The sequence below is a fragment of the Emydura macquarii genome, unplaced genomic scaffold (assembly GCF_026122565.2).
Source record: "Emydura macquarii macquarii isolate MOO-44397 ecotype Brisbane River unplaced genomic scaffold, CSIRO-AGI_Emac_v2 contig_1263, whole genome shotgun sequence".
In the NCBI taxonomy this organism is placed as follows: domain Eukaryota; kingdom Metazoa; phylum Chordata; order Testudines; family Chelidae; genus Emydura; species Emydura macquarii.
Window position 1 is genome coordinate 116,774 of NW_027131400.1, and position 13,092 is coordinate 129,865.

A 13,092-nucleotide genomic window follows, 5' to 3' on the forward strand; every position below is an offset into this window, starting at 1 on the left:
AGCACTTCAGTTCTCAAATCGATGTATATTATTCACCTCCTCAAGAGATGGAAGCTAGGTTGAGAGAAGAATTCTTCCATCGACCTAGCACTGTCTACATGGGGACTTAGGTTGGCTTAACCATGCCACTCGTGGGGGTGGATTTTTCACACCCCTTGCTGACGTAGTTAAAGTGACCTAATTTTCTAGTGGAGACCAGGCCTAAGAAATCACTATGGAGTGACACATTACAAAATAGTTTAAAGAGAACATGATATGATTTGAGATTATTTTTTGCAGATGTGTACATAATTATAGTTAAGATCTGTTCACAGATTTGTTCCAGTCATTTTAAAAATTTTAAGTAACTTCGAGATGCTCATGATCAGTTACATATACTTCTAAAAAATATGCATCAATTTTTTTTGTTGCTGACGACAAAATCTGTAGAGTCTTCTGTTGTTTGGATGATGGAGTCAGAAGGTTCTTCATGCAGACTTGTTCTGCCTCTTTCTAGCATGCTGAATAAGAGAGGTAGAAGAAGAATGTTCAACATATAGCATTTTGTTAATTTAAAAAAAATACACATTTGTCTTGCTATGTATGACACACCAACTCTTTTTTATCCTAAGCTGAGGGTTCCCTTTCTGAAATATTACAACTTCAACAGTGGGTTGAAGCTAGATGAATATTAAATGTATTAATTGAAATTTTCCCCATGGTATACATTTGCTTTATTGCAGAAGTTTCCGTGCTTTTCGTAATGTGGACCACATAGAAAAGTAATAGGAAGAGAGCATTTTAATGTGTTTTGATTGTCTTTTAATTAATTTAGCAGCTGGACATAAAGAATAGCAGCAGTGTGTGACCAGCTAACTCTCCATAGACCAAAGTGCAAGACCTTTGCTCTATTGTATTTAACAAGAAATCCCATTTGCTAAGAGCCTAGTTTAGACGACGAAATATAAAATCTTTTTTTAAAGAAATAAATTTAGTGCTTCTCTAAATATCACACATTTAATGAAGCTGACAGGAGGTCCCTTCCCTGGAACTGTTCATTTTCTCTGTTTTGCAAAGGATTTTCCATTCTGTTGTGGAGGAAAAGTAAATGGTAGGAAAATTTGCAATCTTGATCCATTTCAAGTGCCTGTATGTTACCTGCTAAAACAAACGTGGAAAGGTATTTTTCTGAATTTCTGTCATTTTGAACATTTATAAAACTTTTTAAAAAGTCTGCCTAGATGAAGCTGTAGTTGTATTTTAATGTTTTTTAATTTAAGCCTAAATGTCTTTTTTAATATTAATTTTAAAATTGCTTAATTGTGGATTTTCCTATCCCACTGAAACAACACACATCGTGCAGCAATAGATGTTGGGTTTTTTGTTTTGTTTTGTTTTTTTGATGGAACAGCTATGTAAATGGCTTCATAAAACTTTCATTTCTGTTTTATGTGCATATAGAACTTACGTCCTGGATAAAGCTAGTTTTGGGTTTTGTAATCTTTTTCATAATAGAGCAGAAGAGAAATTTATAAATTACCTTATTTAACTATTTGATTTGTGTGTACTTCATGTTTTAGAGCAAGGCAGAACATTGTCTAACTTAACAATTATCAACTAAGTAATGGAGAAATTGCAAAAGAAATTGCCCCTTTGTAATATTTAACACTGGTCAACTAACTTATTTAATTCTTTCTTTTCTTTCCTACAGCTAATTCAAAACTTACATAAACATATTTTAATTGGGTTAAATTAATGGAAAGAAGTTTTTGAAAATATAACCTACCACAGTGACAACTGACGAGTGGGCAACTGTTGAGAAAATCATTGCAATATGAAAATCTCCCAGTTGACCCTTCTGCTGAACCAGATACCTATCAGGAGACAAGAAAGTAGCATGATCATGCTACATAGATTTCATCTTAAATATAGGTGGTCTCCCACTGAAAAGCTAGATTTGTTGATGTGCCCTTCTTGTGTGTCATGGAACAGGATTAAAATCCTCAGAGCACATTAGTGTGGGTATAGAGATTGCACCCTGCACTGTGGATTTTTGTGTCTGAACTAACCAAATTTCTGTTCTGTCTTGGAGTTGCTATGACAAATTGCCCATGTGAATGACTTTTAGGTTAGCTTGAGCTCTGAAGGCTGCCTTTCATAACTGTCATTGTCCTACATGGTATCTGATTCAACGCATAAAGGTGCCCACCTGAGGGATGGGATTGGAAATGAGTTACTCATGTCATGATGCATTCATAGTCACCTCCAGTTCAAGATTGGAATCAGCCTTTTCAAAGCATATTGTTTAGCTTATATGCCTGTCCATCCATTACCTAGTTGGACTTCATGATCTAGGATTTACTGATATGTTGCAGCTGCTTTGCATTGCTCCTGCAAGATTGAGACGGTTATTAATAGATATCTTAGGCATGACCTGGGATCCTCAGATTTCCCTGACCCTTCTCAATCAGATTTTAACCTTTTGAATGTTGATTTTCTTTTGCCACTGGATAAAAATCAAGCATCTATGCTGATTCTTTTAGAGCTAACAGCTACTTTGGTGCCAATATCTACAAAATATTACTGAATTGTATGGGACGTTCGCAAGCACAGATAGAATTGTGGGTGGGTGGATCCAGACTTTTCTGGGAGGGGCCAGAGGTAACGATGTGTAATGCTTATCTGCCCTGAGTGTTTCCTTGTGATGCATTGCAGGGTTCTCTTGTATTGCCCCTTCCTGTTCAACCTAAAGAAAAATTGTTTTTTAAAAAGTAGTACCATGATGGTAAAGTGGGCTTATTGCTGTGGTTTGGCAGGTGGACGTAGGCAGGAAAAGAATTTAAAAGGAAATCCTGTTAGATTCATCTGTTCCGTTTTCAGGCCAGGTTTTAAGTTTCTGGTTGAAAGGGACTGGCCTCTTCTCCCCTCTTCCATGTGGTTGAAAAAAGATCAATCTCTTGGCACTTGAGTTTCTGGAGACAATATGCACATAAAAAATCTTGACAGCTACATGGGGGAGCATTAGATATGCTCACAGAGCTATACCAACATGGGAAATGACTGTCTGGGAAGGAGTACTGCAGAAAGGGATCTTGGGCTTATAGTGGATCACAAGCTAAATGTGAGTCAATAGTGTTGCAATACTGTTGCAAAAAAGTGAACATCATTCTGGGATGTGTCAGCCGGAGTGTTGTAAGCAAGACATGTGAAAAAATGCTTCCACTCTACTCTATGCTGATTAGGCTTCAACTGGAGCATTGTGTCCAGTTCTGGGTGCCACATTTCAGGACAAATTGGAGACAATTGGAGAGTTGTGGTCAAATTGGAGAAAGTCCAGAGAAGAGCAACAAAAATGATTAAAGGTCTAGAAAACGTGATCTATGAGGAAAGATTGACAAAATTGGGTTTGTTTCATCTGAAGAAGAGAAGACCAAGATGCCACATGATAAATTTCTAAGTACATAAAAGGTAACCACCCAAGGAGGAGGGTGAAAAATTGTTCTCATTAAACTCTGTGAATAAGACAAGAAGCAAGGGGCGTAAATTGCAACAAGAAAGTTTAGATTGGACATTAGAAACCGTTTCCTAACTGTCAAGATAGTTAAGCACCGAAACAAATTGGCTAGGGAGGTTGTTGGAATCTCTGTTGTTGGAGGTTTGTAAGAACAGGTCAGATAAACACCTGTCAGGAATGGTCTAGTTGTTATTCCTGCATCGTGGGCTGGACTAGATGACCTGCTGAGGTCCCTTCCAGTCCTACACTTCTATAATTCTATACAGAGCACAGTCGAATGAAAGTCATATACACACACACACCCCTCTCCCAACACATGGCTTGGAAATATATTTATAGAACCATACCATATAGGCCTTTAGTAGCTGCTATAAAAATGAATTGAGTAGCAGCAAAGTACAAAAAATCAAATCATTTGTGGAGAAGAATTGCACTCTTATGAGATGCACTTTCTGAATGATGGAACATGTACATGGATGTAGAAACATGTGCATGGACATAGAAATGTTGCAAAAATATTGAAGAGATTTCACAATATATCTTTATCACAGTATCTAGCCATGGGGTATAAGCATAGTATCTTCTGGCTTGTATATCATGGGAAAAAGTAAGGGTAAAGTCATACAGTCTCCCTCACACATACTGCTTTATCTCCATCAGCCAAAGAATTACTCTGAATGAGTGGCTTTACGGTGTGGTCCATACCCATCAATCTTTGTACCAACTGTTTAAAGTTTATAATACTGAAGGTGTACTGATGCAGCCTAAGATTTGCAAAGAAGAAACCAACTCCAGTTAAAATGCCTTGCAAATGCCTGCCTTAATTTAATATTGGAATAGTGATATATGTATATCCATAAGACAAGATCTATGCCCCAAAGAGTTTAAACACTAATTTAAACATATACTGTAGAACCTTATTATTTCACACTGACTGGAAGATTCATTGGAAAGGTTTATGAATTAAAAACACACAAAAAAAACCCCCAATATATTTTGTTCATTTCATTTTAAGTTACTTATACTGGTAATTATACTACTATGTTTTATGTTTTTACAGTTGTGGTAAACTAGTAAAATGAAGATACTTTGTGAATGTTTCAAAGCTTTTTGGTAAGGAGACCAGGGCTCTGCTCTTAAATCTTTAGTGGGAACAGCACCATTATATCAAAAATGTTTGAAGGCATAGCGAGTAAATTGCTCCACACATTTACTGATGCTCAGTGGGTGGGTAACATAATGGTGCCATTATTTTTCACAATTTTTACCTATATATTTTGGACACTTGTGAAATAAAACAAGGTAGAAACACACCAGAAGATGCAAATGTTCTTTATGCTTTAGAATACAGAATTCATCATATTGCTCAACAGTCTTGGAGAAACCTTGTACGAGACAAAACGTTAGCACTGTATGGAAGAACACTGTGTGGAAGTGCACCATTACTGATTTGCTTGTGGCCAACATGTATGCTGAAATGGTGAAAAAGAGCATTAGATAAATTTGATGGCTTTCACTCTCTCATAAAGATGCAGCTAATTGTGCATATTTATCCCACCCTCTTATAAAAATCTAGATGGGCTACTACCAACATTGGAAATTTTGAAACTAGGGAGGGAGTAGGCTGTAGCCCAATACATATTTCATGATCTACTATTACAATGCCACCTAAAATGAAAGATAAACTACCAGCAACATAATTTCACAAAATACAGAAAATTGCACAAAGTTAGGGCATGACTACAATTTAAGGGAAATGGTGCAGATAAATCCACTTTAATGGATCTGTTTAGTAGATGCAGAAACCTTAGTACTCCATTATTTATTCCTTTTGGCTGGCTGACCTTAGTGAGAAGAAATATGGGACTCTTCTGGTTTGTGGTTCAGTAATATTAGGTGCATAGTCTTTTTATTTCTCCTAAATTGGAAGTAAATGATTTCCACAGTCTTGGAAAGGTGAGCTCTTGTCAATAGTTAAGGTAATTCAGAAATACAATTTTCATTTTCTCAGTGTATTTCTTATATTTGAGTTAAACGACATTCTCAGAATATTCTGAGATCCTGGCCTGTATTTTAATTTAGAGGAATCTGCACCAATTAGTAAGGGAAGAAAACGGATGAAGCAAGAATGATCACTATGATTTAATGTAAGGTGGGAGAAAAATTGAGGCTGGACTCAGACCATCAATAACACTGTAATATTCAAATGAGATTTGTTTTTAATCAAAATCATGGAAGTGTTCACAAACCAACATTTGTTTTTGAAAGTATTTTTATACAAAGTTTTTCAGCTTCCTATAGTTTTGATAATCAGTTGATAAACCACAGGGAGTTCTGTGGTTGGTTGTTTAATGTAGCCTATTTATAGGGCTTCCTCTAAACCCAAATAAACATATATATGCATACTAATAATGCAATCCTCTGAACTTCTGCAATGTGGAAGTCTTTTTCAATGTGAGCTGAACAATATGAAAGGGATTTAATACATGCTCAATTTTTGTAACACTTTAAAAACAAAACTTCATAAACGATAGTTTCTTAACCAATGGACATTTTTTCTTCATCTGACTAGTGCTTATTAAAGGACGGTAGCCTGACAGAGCTGGAGACTGAATTCTTTTATTTATCCACAGAATAGATACAGCTTGTGCAGTCGTACACCAAACTTCCATCATGCTCCTCCTTGTGCCTCAACCCTGCACTTGAAGGACAATGTTTTTTTTTAAGTCTTTTTCCTCATCAGTATATGACTGGCAAGTAGCAGTCCTTTGTTGCTTTTGCTGCATCGTTTTCCTGTGTGTGTGTGTGTGTGTGTGTGTGTTTATTTTTTCCTGCACAGTTTATCTGTGTATTTATTATTTATTTATTTTTAATAATTCCTGTGGATCCTGCAAAGATGTATGTACCTCAGGGACTTATCTGATACATTAGTTGTGTAGATGGGCCCATGCCCTTCTAGAGTGTCTCTGATATGGTGGGGAAGTGGTTAGGGGGGCAGGAAAGCAACAGGACCATGCTGGGGCTCATGAAATTGTATGTGATGTGAGCAGTCCAGGAACATAGCGGATATTGGAGGAGGATGGTGTGCTTTGTGCAGCTGTTTTGTGCGCACACACCCAGCCCCCATTCACACTCCAGGTGACCAGTTTGGTTCCATCTTATTCAGGCTTCCTTATTCCATGTCCAGTAATGCCCTGTGTATGTTTCCATTCGTAAGAAGAATGTGTTCTCCTTCGCTATAGAGCCCTGATCCAGCAGAGATGATCATCTGAGCTGGTGCAGCAGCCCAGGCCTAGAGTAGATTCTAGTAGATTCAGTTACTGAGAAACCAGCTCAGAGGAGGGGTTTGGAGCTCTGTTCCTGGCGCTCCTGCAGCTGACCCCCCTCCATTTCTCTGTACCTGTTCCCTTCTTTACGTGCTGAAGGCAGAGGGGGGGAAAGAGTATCAGCTGCAGAGGTGTCAGGCAGAGCTGAACCACCTGCTCCTCATCTGGCTTCTCCTGTGGTGAGGAATCTGCTTTTAGTCTGAGAGAAGATAGCTTCATCATCTTTGACTACAGGAAAGGGGAACAGCTTTCCATTAACCAAGTGGACATTGACAGAGTCATTAACTCCATGTATGGGGAGACTGTATCAGTAAAATGCCCTTTTTTTTTTTTTTTTTTTTGGCGCCTCTTTCTTCACAGACAAGGTCGGCTCCGAGACTACTGCACTGGGTAGCTCAGAATGGGGATGAGGTGAGCAGCCCTCAGTGGTGAATAAATAAGGTGGATAAAAAGCTGGCTAGATCTTTGGGCTCAATGGGTGGTGGTCAACAGCTCGATGTCTAGTTGGTTACCTAGGGAGGTGGTGGAATCTCCATTCTTAGAAGTTTTTAAAGCCCAGCTTCACAAAGCCCTGACTGGGATGATTTAGTTGTGGTTGGTTCTGCTTTGAGCAGGGGGTTGGATTAGATGACCTCCTGAGGTTCCTTCCAACCCTAATCTATGATTCTATGATAAAGAAAAGCATTCAGTTAGTCAATCTTTAATTAGGGTCAGGATGTCTGCCTTACTCTATTCTCTCCACAGTGGTTTTCTGTGCCGCTAGATGGCTCACAGATGTAGGGAGATGCTGTCTTTATTCACCACAGAGTAGAGTCAGTTGTGGACCTTGACAAAGATAATATATTTGGTATAACTGCTTGCACTGTGAAGTGTTTTCAAACATACTGCACATTCCTTTGGATACCGCACCACATATGTGGGCATAGTCAGACAACTGTCGGAGCAGAAAATATAGCCTAAGTGCCTGGCACGTTCTGGGGACAGAGAATGCGAGAGCTGATACTTTGTCTCGGGGCAAAAGCCTGTGGGAAGAAGCCTCACAGAACCCCAAAATTTTCTTCAGTCTTGTCCCTGATGGAGAACTACAGAGCTGAATGTCGTTTCCAGTGCTGAGAACTGCAAAACTAATTGGTTGGGTTTTTTTAAATGTCCTTTTAGTTACAAGAAAATCTAAGGAGCTTGACAAAGCCACCCCAATGCCAGGTCAGCAAAGAGACAACTCTGATGTGAAAGAATCTCTCTAAATAATTGTAAAAAAAAATTAGTTTTTCTGTAACAGACTGCAAAATTCCTTCTGTCAGCTTGAGAACATTGCAACTGACAAGTCCTACAGGGCTTAGTAGGACTTTAATTTGGGTTAAAATGTAAACTAAAGGTAAAATTACCGTCTATTAGGGTTTAGCTTTTAGTTCTGGACTAATGGGGTACGATCTATCATTTCTTATATTTACTGACACTATTAAAACTATGCCTGTGTAGTGTCTGCTTTTTACCCAGTGTAGCCAGGAACCAGAAGTTTGGTCTGAAAGCCAGGGTTGCCTTTCTACCTAAACCTGTTAAACCAAATGTGACATCTCTGATATGACTTTCTAAATCTTTTAGCTTTAATTTATAACTCCCAATGCCCAGCTTCTCTCAGATGAGCAAGTTTTAGGAGTCTGTTTCCTCTGGCTTTCATAAATGCTTTAAGAAGTCTGCAAATAGAAGGGTTTGTTTGGTACATATACTCACTTACAGCTTCTTATCTCTGCAAACCTGGCACATCCAGGATAGTTCCTTACAAAAGCCTACACTAAATATCACATGATCATGTCCTTAAAAACTTCTTTCTAAATGGGCAGAATTATGTTTGGTCTTTCCTAATCTTTGAGCGCTTTAACCATGCAGCCTTGATGTTCTGTTAACAAAGCTTTTGCATGGAATTACCCAGGACATTTTTTTCAAATATAGGAAAAAGGGGGGGGAAATTAGAGGAACATTTCTAGAACTCCAAAGTTCTGTTGGCTTGCAACAAGTAGGCAATAGTGAGTGTGAATTATGTAATCAGGAACTAAATGGCTAGATACCACTGAAAACTACTAAGATGTGTGGAACAGAACATTTCAGTGGTATCTAGCCATACAGTTCCAGATTATTGCAGCTAATGCCCCTAGGAAAGGGCTGCTTGAGTGCTGATGTACATTAGAACTGTTTTGAAGCTTCTCTGCACTTTACGTCTCCATCAACCTTCCTTACCTACTTTTGAACCTTACAAGTTGTTCAGATGTTTTGCTGCCCCAGCCGACCTTTCCAATTCAGAACAATATACTTCATTAGCTCTTTTGCTACACAAATAACATAGGCGTGAATATATGTCCAGTGATCATCCCTTAGCTGCTTGCGTTTTACAAATTGTCTAAATCACTTACATGATTTTTCGAAGGCTTATAATTTGGTCAGACCAGGATCATTTTTGACTGGAACAAACAAAAAGCTCTTGTCAGTAAGGGCTATGTCAGTGGGAAAATTTCACCTTTCAACCTCCAGCCATTTTGGTTTTAGGTCTGCTCTTAAATTTTGCAAGAATATTCTTTGATGGTGAGAGAGATATTCCCCCTCATGTTTATAATGCTGTAGGATGCTACTAATTTACTTTTGCACACATATCTTGTCACATGTCAGTAGCTAAGCAGATTCAGGCCTGACCTGTACTTGGATGGGGACTATACCAGGAAGGGTGAGGTGCTGCAGGAGGTGATGTTTGGTGAGTCAGCATGTTAATCAAAGCCCTAGTTTGGTGTTAGGGGCCACTATGCTGTCAGTAGTATTGTGTTTCAGGTCAGATGTAAAGGAGAGATCCTAACCACCTGTCATTTTTTCCCCCAGCACCAAGGAAGTTAGTTCTGGCCCAATTCCAATATTGACTATTATGTTTTGGCTGATATACTTCCCTCTGAAGCTTTGATTGCATACCCCATTCTTCACTTCCTGTCCTAACATGTCCAGTGTTACTATGTAATATCAAACAAATGCTGTGTCCCACCGTAGAAGGTATTTAGTGGTAATGTAGTAATTCCTCATGTTTTTGTGAAGTGCTTTGAAATCTTTCAGGATGAAATGTTTTATCCATCACTGTGCAAAACTGCTCTTATAGCATTCAGGGGCAGATCCATTGACATCAACGGAGCTGTGACAATATACACCCCTGAAGATTGACCAGGCTGACATCACACACACTCCTGCTTTAGTGACTCATTGTTTATTCCAACATAAATTGATAGGTATGCCCAGTCACATACATTTTAACCTGTCTCAGACTGTAAGGTTTGATCCAAAGCCCCTGTGGGGGTCCTTCCACTGACTTCACTTAACAGTAAATAACAATGAGATTTAGCTTAGAAAAATGCAAGCTTGTATATCTGGTGGAATAAATTTTGAAATCAACACATCAGTTAGAAGGGAGAAACCTGAAAAGCAATAATGCTGAGAGAGCTGGGATAGCATAGCAAATTTGTTTGCAATGTACTGGGAGAAAGTCACTGCAATTTTGCATTGCATTTCTAGCCCACCCATCAGTGTGTCCTACCTTTTAGCCAGTTCCAAAAGGATGCAAGTCTGGTACACCTCTCAGCTTGAATGAGTGGTTCTTTAAGTTAAATTGTAGAGTAATGATTTTTTTAGCTCTGGAGGTTCTCAGCTCGATCCCCATTGTCAGCCAAGATGGTGATCATCATACATACAAAATGTATTACATAATTGATGTGGATAGAATTAGTTCCCATCTTCAGCTTTTGTGCAACCACTCCCGAAGTACTAACTCCACTGTGAGCACCTCATTATGAAGGTCTAGAGAAACGGGAGAGAATTCAAAAGGAACAATAGAAAAAATGGAAATCATCAAATAAACATATAATTTGAATAAGACAACTTGGTGTGTGGAGAATGGGGGGAAAGAGATGATTACATTCTACCAATATATGTAGATGGTTAATTCCAAGTAGAGGAATTATTTAACATGGCACAAAAGTGTATAACTGAGTATTGGGATGAATTAAGAAAATGGAAAATTCCCTGGTGGTGATAGTTTCCCCAAGGCAAGTGGAGTCTCACTGGAGTTTTTAAAATTGGACTAGACAAAGTAGTTGAAGATGTATTCTATAGAACAATGCTGCAATGATCACAGAGGTGACCTAATAGGTCTCCCTCATCTCCAGTTTCTATTAATCTGTAGTTATCTGAACATCCCGTAGTTCTTTTCTTGACCATTTTAACTGCAAATGAATTAACTGAAAAGGGATTATCTTACTTAATAATGACAACTGTTAATAAGATAATATATTAATTCTTGCAATTGGCCAAAAATATTCAATGAAAATTAAAAGGTTTTTGTGGCAATAAAAGTCTTTCCAAAAATAGAAATTTCCACTCCAAAGAGGATGAAAGCTCGAAGAATCAGATTTTGAAACATGATTAATAAAGTATATACCTACCTTCCATCTGTGGATCTCAGTGCACTTTGCAAACTGGAATGTATTAAGGCCTGGTCTACACATAGATTTTTGTATTAGTATAACTATTTCTATTAGTAGTGTGATTACCGCCTCCCCGCAAAATAGCTTTACTGATATGAACCTTAGTGGGGACACAGATACACTGGTATAATAGTGCCTTATAGCAATATAGCTTATTTCCCTTTCCTTATTAGAATCAGCTATCCCTGTGTAAGGAACCTTTAGTGTGTATGCAGTTATATTGATATAGAGAGGTTGTGCTGCTTTAACTACAGTATAGTTAAAACAGTACAATTTATGTGTGTAGACAAGCTCTCACAAGACCCTGGAGAGGTCAGTTTTATTATCCTTATTTTATAGATGGGGAAAGCTGGAACAGAAGTTAATGTCTTGCCCAGTATTGCACAGGAAGTCTGTGGTATTCACAGTCCTGTGCTTTCACCACAAGACTGTCCTTCCCCTTTACATTCCCTTACTTAGTCCTTTTCAGACATTGAGTGGTTGATTGAATGATCCTGAATAAAGAACTCATGAATATATAAGATTTAAACTACTCTTTCATTTAGAGTGGGATTTTTTTTTGGGGGGAGGGGGTATATCTTTTCAATTACTACTTAGAAGGTGGTGGGATTATGTCTGATATGTAGAAACTGATTCCCCTAGCAAGGTGTGTTCTAATATGCAGAGGGTTAAAACATTTCAGACTAACCTCATTTGTGATCAATCAACTCTCTCCTTTGGCAGCAACTTCTATGTTTTGCTCTTCTTGACATGAGTACAATCTATATTTTAATTTGTTTTCTTTTGTGGTTTTGTTTTTTAAACCTGCCACCAGATGGAGTTCTTTTCTCAAAGAAGTATTCTCTAGTACTTAAGACCCAGAAAAGCCAAAATGATGGATTTTCTCTGTTCAGGAATCTGAAAGTAATCTTGCATTAATGACTTTGAATACTTGTTAGTGGCATTTTATTTAGCCTTACTTGTTTAAAAGGTAACCCAGAGGATCTATTTTGGTTTTGAGATGTTGATTGATGGCAGTTTTAATAAACAATCATGACATCCCTGGAACACTCTGCTTATATAAAGGTAGGATATTTTTTCCCCCATTAATTTGTACATTGTCCCTTGGAGTGTAATTTTAGAGTAGGGTTGGGTGAAGAGTTCAGGTGACAATACCAACATACTACATTTGTGTTTGCCAAAGCAATCCCTGATCTTAGTTTCACTCAGACTTTAGCGTTCTGACTTCAGAGGTAGGTGAAGGGCATATGCAATCCAAGGTGATTATTCCTTGAATTAATGCATTGAAACTTGGATAAATAGTAGTCAGTTTTATTGAACATATACACAGTGCTTGGGCTTCTGCACAGCTCTAACTGTACTCCTCCAAAGTCCTCGCCAGTGAACGAGTAGAGAGAGTCTAGTCAGCATAGATTTGTTGGCTGGCAGTTTCTTCCTCAGCTGTTTCAAACAGTGCCTCAGAAATCTGAAAGGGAAACTTCCAAAGATCTCACAGTCTCCACACTCTGGGACTCAATACCCAGAGCACAAGCAGGATGGGAGGTCAGCTGCAGAAAAGTAGCCAGCCAAGGAGACTGGCTCAATCTTGCTCCCTTAGCAACTAGTTAACAATTAATTAGTTGTTAATTAGTTAACACTCTCATTAGGAAAAGAGCAGGCCCTGTGGAATCTCCTCTGCTATTTTAGAACAGCAGGACCAATATTTGCAGAGCAGAAGGGGAGGATTGGTTTGAGTTCTGCACATTTAGAAGTTTGGTAATTT